Source organism: Cololabis saira, chromosome 9, assembly GCF_033807715.1.
Source record: "Cololabis saira isolate AMF1-May2022 chromosome 9, fColSai1.1, whole genome shotgun sequence".
NCBI lineage: Eukaryota > Metazoa > Chordata > Actinopteri > Beloniformes > Belonidae > Cololabis > Cololabis saira.
Window position 1 is genome coordinate 28,614,250 of NC_084595.1, and position 9,574 is coordinate 28,623,823.

Sequence of the window (9,574 nt, forward strand, 5' to 3'; positions counted from 1 at the left end):
GAATACATCCACCTGGACAGGACACATGGACGCACACTTACACACACACACACACACACACACACACACACACACACACACACACACACACACACACATACACACAGCTTCCCTTCTTTTGCTAAATTTCTCGCAGTCCCTCCCATGAGCATAAACTACCACATACACACATACCAGGAATATTTACAAAGAACCGCAGTCTCACACAGTGCGGTCCCTGTACAGTAAACATCCAAGGTGGGATGATTTTCCCCGTGGGTGGCTGTTCATTTGTATGCCCCTTTCACTGTCCATCACCTCTACTGCGCCCGGGAAAGCAAACATTCGCTATCACAGCTTCACACTCTCATCATAATTTTCAACTGACTTTGGAATGTCAGACGTATTTTTCTACCTGTGTGAGTGTGTGGATTTCATTTATTAATGCTGTGCACAGTCCCAGTCAGTGGTTTGTGGTGTGATGAAGGTCTTTGCTTGAGGGGGAAAAGACCAAATGGGAAAGGCTCAGAGTTGTGCATCGCTCACAGAATCATTAATTCTGAGCTCTTGCCTTTGTGTGTGTGAATTTCCCATTGTGCATGCATGAATGTGAATTGTGCTTAACAAGGGAGCATTAGCACCAAATATGCAGTGAGGGTGTCAGAATGTTATCCAGGTGCTGTTTGAAGAGTTCAAACTGTAGTGCAGACTGCAGGAAATCAAAGCCCTGAGAGTGAGAGTGTGTGTGTGTGTATGTGTGTGTGTGTGTGTGTGTGTGTGTGTGTGTGTGTGTGTGTGTGTGTGTGTGTGTGTGTGTGTGTGTGTGTGTGTGTGTGTGTGTGTGTGTGTGTGTGTGTGTGTGTGTATGTATCTTAATAAATATTTGCATTTTATTCAAGACAAGATGCTTTGAGGAAGTAATTCAGCTTTTCAACATCAAATTGTGGAAACCTAAAACTGAGATCCACTGGCAGCCAAACTGACATAAACAATCAAAGCACCCATTATGAGCATGTTTTGTTTTGTCTTGAAACCTATACATTTCCTAACTTAGTCTAAAACTAAACAACGGTTCCTTTTTTTTTGGGATAATTGACAAATTTAAAGAAATAAAGGTTGATGAGCAGCAATGTGGCGCTTTGAGCTGTGATCCACGCCAGTGTTTTTGCCTTTACAGACATTTACGGCCCTGTTTAGTGTATAATTACAGTATTAAGAAATCAAGCTTTGAGCTGAAAAAATATCTAAACAGGATCATGAGCAAGCTACATGTTATTTGATAATGTATCCCTAAAGTTTCTAGGACAAGCTACCACAGTGTGTATCAGTCACACTATAAAGCTCTTTACAAGACAGCAAATACTTGTATTTTTCTTAGCTGAAACAGAGAAATAAGACTCCAAGAATGCATCATTAGTGGTTGTGTAACTTTGGATCAGTCTGTTTTCACATGAAGCGTATTTTGATCTTCATGCTGGAGCACGGAGGAGGTCAGTCTCAGTCGAGCCCTGTTACGGCAGCAGCTAAACAGTGAGACTCCCAGAGATAGATGAGTGACCAATGAGCTCCACTGAAGGTGGGTGGGTTGACCAATGGGAAAGCTGGACTGATTGGAGGTGATTTACGTTCCTGACATCTTTAACCAAATTACCCAGCATCCTTTGCGCTTTGATTACTGTGATGCACAGTCTCTGCTTGCGTGTAAAGTGTGTGTGTGTTATTTCAGTTATCCCAGGGCTGCAACTCATGCAGAACTATACAAATGGATTTGTACATGACAAGTGAGATTCAAAAGTAGCAAGAAGGAAAAGAACGTTTGCTCAGGGGATTCTCTTTTCTTGATGAATTCCTCTGGTATCTGCTCTCTGGCAGTTATCCCTGATACTGCGCCCACTGACCTGCAGGCGAGTCTTAAACAACATGTTCAGGGTTTAAAGTAGTAATCTCATTGATCAGGAGACCAGATTACTGTCAGGACAACTGGGGGATTTTCTCAGTATTTCTATGAATTTATGAGGACATAACAAGCTTCTGTTTGAATTTCTTAAGAGGTGCATAACAACTTGGCACAAATGATCTCCCTTTAGCAATTAGAACCATAATATATTTTGATCTACAATACATATCATACTAAGAAATGTATATAAAAACAATTTGACATGAATTCAATTACCTGAATCCTGAAAGACTGAGCCAGCGGTTTAAACATTTTAGGCTGACCTGGGCTAAGTCTTTTTTTGCAGCCAAAAACAAACAATTTCAAACATTTACTCTTCTAATACTACTTCTACTGCGACTACATTTAGCAGAATATTTTATCCAAAGCAACTCACATCTGAGAAAACAACACAAGCAAGAAATCGCATAGGAAGATCCAGCATGGATAAGTGCTGGTCAGACTGCTGTGAGGCCAGTTGGACACAGGTGCTGCCATGCCAGTGCTCAAGGATTTGTTTTCTCCTTCCCACCCAACACAACAGTCCCTTTATTCAGCAAAACTGGGTCTTAAATTCACTATCACTATATTATCTTGGCGTAAGTTTGGCATAAGTACTCTGGAAGTAAGATGCACCCAGAAATAATACAAAAGGCACAATAAGTGATGCTTCATATGGGTCTCTCTCTGTTGTGACTAGCAGTTTCTATCATAGCTGAAAGGGCTCGAACCAGAGGAAGCATGCATGATCCATTCGTTCATTTCAGCTACTGTTCCTTCAACCTTTAAAGACATATAGTGGGTGACTGCCTCATTTCACTTCCTCAATAGTTAATGCTATCAAACTAGACACACAGATACACCCAAATGCACATGTGCTCAGGCATATGTGAAAACACACATCAACAAGATCTAGTTGCTATCTGATGGCCAGGACAACCTCTGTCATGAATAACATTTTTCCCTTTCCAGTGACACACAGGCACTTTCAGCCTCGAGATTACATGTCTGTGCCTTTGTGTGTGAGTGCATGCTTGCTTGCACCTGTGCTGTGACTGATGATGGCCAGTCCCTCGGTGATCCCGTTACAAGAGACAGACAAGCAAAAGTAGTGTGTGCATGTGAGATGGAAAAGCTGATGAACGCTGCTGTTAGTTAGCAGCCCTCTCTATCACTGTGGCATGTTATCAACTAGCATGAGCCCATGTAACATCGCTCATATTGACACATAAACATGAATGTGCCTCAACATGTATATATACAGCAGAGAAAAACACTAACACCTGCAGCAAGACACAATTTGGTCTTCTTGGTTTTTATTTGGTCAAACTCCTTCCCCTGTATTTAAACAATCAAGTCTAGTGGCTAAAAACTACTTTTGTTCAAAGGGCCACATGCAAATTTTAATAGCCTCTCTATATTACAGTTTTTCTTGATTGCCTAAGCATGATTTTCAAAACAGGGCCCGTGGTTTCAAAACACTACACACAATTAGCACAACAACACACCAAATTGGCAAAACACTACAGAACCTTTGCAAAATTAAACACGCTTGTAAAAACTATACACTTCTTTTTAAAAACCACACTTTGTTACCATATGAAACAAACATGTTTCACATTACTATACTCTGTTTGCACGAGTTACACTCTGCTGTGATAAACCTAAAACACTTTTAGCACTTCTACGTCCCTATGATTAGAGTAGGCTACTATCAACAAAGTACAAATATACAGTTTTTCTTGATCGTTTTGGCCCATTTTTCCATTCACAGTTTACTTTTTCTAAACAGCTCACACAAAGCCCTTAACAGAAGCTGAAATAACCAAAACACTTTATGATGTTTGCAGAATGACACCACTTTCTCAAAACTTGTCACACATCCATCAAAACCAAACTTTTCCATCAAAACCTAGAATTTTTTCTCAATTGAACATGTGTGTTTTCTCATTTACTGTAAGTGAGCAACATCAATACAAAAAAATATATAAAAATCTATAGTTGTGGAGTTTTTGTATAATGTTCTCATTCTAAAATGTGTTACATTTTCAATCTTTTAGGGAAAGCACGATATGGTAGATGGCTCTATCTACCACTCCTCCATGTGATTACAGTTGTGCAGAAGGAGCAATCTTTACTTTGACTCTGGATCGAGCTGTTCATATTTTCCATGGCCACCATAGTTTGGGAGTAAGTTTCTGTTTCTGTCCTACCATTTGGCAGGTAGCCTAGCAGTCCTGACAATGAGGCAACGCATTTGTGAAGTTTAACTTGCAAGACCATTGTGTTTTGGGGAGTATTTGTTTTATTTTGAATCTATTCATGAAAACAACCGCAGAGCAATCTACACGACCCCCCGAAGCTACATCTAGCTTAGCTGAACTTTATTATGTTCACAATAGTGAAGGATAACCTGGTTTATCCTCAGGATTAGAAATAACTGCTTTCCCTAACAGTTTTATCACATTTGCTTATTCCTGAGGCAAACCTGAAATGTAGAAACTACTCTTTGTGGTTTCAAGGGGAATTCAATACAGTTTGTCTTGGTCAAACGCTCATACCTATTTTAGTTTTACTGTATTTTTATCGTATTAAAGAAATGATCCGCAGTATCTGTATGACATTATACACTCAGCAGCCACTTATGGATATACATACATTCACCAAATTATTAGGTATAGGCTATCAGTTGTAGCTAATAAAAAAGTCTGATTTATTTTAGAATGCTGTTGCAGTGAGCAACGTGTTACTACAAATGTACAGGAATTCACAAACACAGATTACCTAAGACCGTATAATGATGCAGCAGACAACAACACAGAACATATGACGGAAAAACTCGTGTAATCAAGAACATTTCTTAACACTGTCATAAAACGGAAACCTTACAGAATAATAAAGGTGTGGCACTGTGTAGGGAATGTACTGCCAACTAGGCTTTATCTCTATGCAAACTTGCCCTCCCAAGACCTCATTACTCCTGCACACTGCCAGTTCCCCTGCCTGAGGATTCAACACACATTAGCAAGTCATGTTGGCTCAGACTGGCAGTCAGATGGTATTGAATGTAAACTTTCCCCCAAACCCACACAACCACAAAATAAAGCAAAAATATACATTATGCTGTGCACAATGAGTGGATATATTTCACCCTTATATATAAGCACCATGTCTATTTGATAGCTAACAATTCACATCTTTATTATAACTCCAAAAGTACCACACTTATTGTTTGCAGTAAAAGAAAAATATTGAAAACTCGAAAAGAAGCTGTAAAGTGTAAAGGTTGATTAAAGCTCGTAAAATCCTTCTAAAGCTCAAAGTCTAGAAAGGCAGATAGAGGTGATAGAGGCAAACAGCGTACACTTCTCCTCCTTGTATTTCTCCGTAGCCTCCTCATTTACAGGCCACTTGTAACGACACCTGAGAGCAGATTATTGTTTTGGAGACGGGCAACCGAACAGGCAGAGAAAGTACACCTCCTCTTCTCTGCTCTAATCTAATCAAATTTGATGTTTCCAAACACACAGCAGCTGTCTCAAGGCATAGCAATGATAACCCCAGGAACAAAGCCCATACTTGTTATTGGAGACTTACCTAAGCTTCTCCAATTCCTGTCTCAATTTAGCATCCTCTCCCCGAAGCTTAGAGCTGGAGAACAACATGAAAGCAATTTAGCTCAAGTGTGTGTGTGTGTGTGTGTGTGTGTGTGTGTGTGTGTGTGTGTGTGTGTGTGTGTGTGTGTGTGTGTGTGTGTGTGTGTGTGTGTGTGTGTGTGTGTGTGTGTGTGTGTGTGTGTGTGTGTGTGTGTGTGTGTGTGTGTGTGCGTGCATTGCCCTTAAAACTGTTAATGTCTGTTGATGTCTGTTTATGGAGCAGACATCCTCTACGGACTCACAGGGGCAAGTTGTCCATGTTTACTCTGCAGAAACACAGAAAGGGAAATTCAAACACCTGCAGACAGCACAAACACAAACAAGCCTTTAGGCCCTCCAAAAATAGTCAATTTTTTTTACAAGGGTACATCACATGTTTCAATACACAGTTTCAATATGTTAATGTTACTTTTGTTTATTTGTTACCCTTCTGTGGTATGTCTCTTCTATTCATAAATCAATTAAAAGCATAGATTCTGGGGATCAATATAGAATGAGGTTATATATATTTAAGGCTCTTGTATATTATTAAAACATTACATGTACTTTCTCTTTCCCTTTTCATGTAATAGCAGGCAAAGAGCCAGTTTCTTTGATAACCTTTGAACACATGAAATATGGAGATCACTTCAGTCAGTGCAGCAAAGATCCTTTTCATCACGTTGACCTACCCAGCGCTCCCTTTCATCTTACACTAACGATGAGCTCATTCATTTCTAATCAAAGTAGTCTGATTCAATGCAAGTCCATTGACGATATTCAAGTGTCTAAATACAGAACTGATGGGGTCATCACATTTCAAACAATACATCTGCAGATCAGCGATCGTTTCCTTTTTTTCCCTCAAGCAACTTTTTGTAGAAGTTCAGCAAAATGTTCCCTCACCACATCTGGACAGAAGACACTATCTTACTGTTTGAGTGTGTGTGGGTCTGTGTGCACACACATGCATCCAGATAATTCCACATGCAGGCAGGGCTACGCTCTAGCCAAGCTCAGCTAACACACCGCTGGCCACTTTGGTATGCTCTTGTGTATAACCATCCACCCTCAAAGAAAAAGACAACCATGCCTGTGTGTCAAATACTGCATAATAAGAAATATGCCTTGAAACTTTTGCTTTCCAACTGCTGTGAGCTAGATCTGTCACTCTGTCAGAAAGATCAATCAATCACATTTCTACCTAGACCTACTGTAGTTGCAGAATATTAAAAGAGGGCCTATGAGAAATTAAGTTATGAGATGAGTTGATGATTTAATCTAAATCAGACATGACCTTTTATTACTAGTAGCCGATCAAGTTAGAGTGTTATCATGTGCTTCAATTTGATTTCAGCAGGAAATGAGAGAGAAATATGGTAGAAAAACTAAAGATAAGTATAGTATGTGCAGAAGATCTGTATAATACTCAAAGAGCACAAAACTATCAACACTTTTATAAAACGTTAGCAAGATTTAAAGTTACTCAATAATCATATTCAAAGTATTCGAAAAATTAGAGTCGAATGATTGTTTCTCCATTGTTCTCATTTATTAGGCTTATCGACCTTTTTGAAATTACTTTAACCACAGTAGTGTAAACCTGAAAATTTACACACAAAAAAGCAGCACAGTGCAATAACTCATCTTCTTGCACCTGTCTTTTAATAAATGGCCTGACACTGTTCGAAACATTATATCCACCAATAACAATTTAAAGACAAAACAAAAGCAACCTCAACATTGTTGAAGACAAAAGAGCGACTCGAGAGATTCAGTCTTCTGGTGCTACGGTGCCATCTAGCGTAAAAGTAGAGAATTAAAAATTGTCTGTAGTTATTAAATCACTTATCTTTTGTTTCTTCAAAGGAAAAGGTAAATGTGTAAATGTTTCAAACTTTTCCTTTAAAATAAAACAATGTAATGCTGAAAGCAGGTTAGAATTTTTTTAAGTTATTAAAATCCTCCCCTAAACATGGTTGTATCCTTTATTATATCAGGTTTTCAATTTTGCATATAATGGAGTGAACATCAGTACATTCTCAGATGCCACATAACATTATAGTATTAGTCCTGCATAATGTATTAATTGTGGTTTGTCACTCTTCCAGATGTATATTCTGCCACTTACATTCACTGGCCACTTTAACAGGTAGGCTACACTTTGCTAGTAACGGGTTGGACCCCCTTTTGCCTTCAGAACTGCCTTAATCCTTCATGGCAGAGATTCAACAAGTTACTGAAACATTCCTCAGAGAGTCTGGTTCATATTGACATGAGCGCATCACTTGCTGCAGATTTGTCTGCTGCACATCCATGATATCATTCCACCACATACCAAAGGTACTCTATTGGATTGAGATCTGGTGACTGTGGAGTGAACTCATCGTCATGTTCAAGAAACCAGTCTGAGACAATTCGCTCTTTATGACAGCCGCGTTATCCTGCTGGAAGTAGCCATCAGAAGATGGTACACTGGTCATATAGGGATGGACATGGTCAGCAACAATACTGAAGTAGGCTTTGGTGTTGGCACAATGGTCAATTGGTACTAATGGGCCCAAAGAGTGCCAGATTTTTTTGTTTTTAGTGGTTTTTATAAGACCTTAAAGGCAAGAGGACATTTACAGTATCTTATTTAAGGTGATGTATTCAGTTCCAATAGTATTTTCTAATAACATTTAAGCAAACTTACCATTTCCTTACTATTATCAAATGATTAGCAGCCATGTTACATGGTGGTATACAAATGAACAGAAAAAAACAATTAAACCAATAATTACATTTATTTGTATGTATGTTTATCATTTTCCAAACTATCATAAATTATGGCACCACTAGTACCAGGTACAAATGCTAGTACAAACATCTTATATCAATATCTGATGCAGTGGGTGTGACTTACTGGTGGGAATAAATACTCTTGAGACTTGTTGAACACTTAAAGTGAGTGACTCACAACGGTCATTTACTCACTCTTACTCACTGCACACTTCTCCTTTTGTTGTGAGCAATAAAATTTGAATATATGGTAATAAATTCACAAGTAAAAAACTCAATTTTATGTCTGTGATGGAGTGTGCGTTGCTCTGGACTCCCTGTGGCAGACGAACAGACTATATTGCTACTGAAAGACACACACACACACACACACACACACACACACACACACACACACACACACACACGCACACACACACACACACACACACACACACACACACACACACACACACACACACACACACACACACACACACACACACTGTTCAGCCTACCTGCCCCTGGAATGCACAGCATCCAGCTGCTATGGCAACAGAAGCTGGCCAGTAAATCTGTTTAACGTCTGTTTTTCTCTCTCGTGTTCTCTCTTTTATACAAACACACAGTCGACCTTCAGATTTTACACAAATATCCTTTTTCCTATCAGGCACAAAAAAAACAGCACTAAATAAATGATGATATGCAACAAGAAAAAAACGTACATCAATACACTCACATGGTTGCAGATAATTTGATCATCCAGAACAGAAATAACACATACATTTTTATTATATTAAGAATGGCCCCCTCTGGCACCCAGTGAGCCATAACAATGTTACAATGGTTGCAGAAATGAGAAAGATGCATTCTTAAGAATGTCGTATGGCTTTACATTTATTACTTGGAACAGGTCATCTTTTTTTCCCCACATATTCGTATCCATATAGTTTGGTCCTGTAAATATCAAGACACCACAATACATGAGGCTCCTCAGTTCCTAAGGATGACTACATCTAATTATGATATTAAGTCTGACATTGGATCCATCCAGTGAATCACATGACAGACCTTTCTCACCGCTGACATTTTGACTTGTCACAACAGCAAACATGGGAGTATTAATGATGGATCAGTCCCATTAAATTGTCACAGTAGGTGATATTGAGCCATGAAGAACTTCTCCAAAGAGAAATAAAATTGTCATCAATACAGCTATCCTGCCCTTACTGTGACAAACCAAATGGGTCAATATCACAAAAAT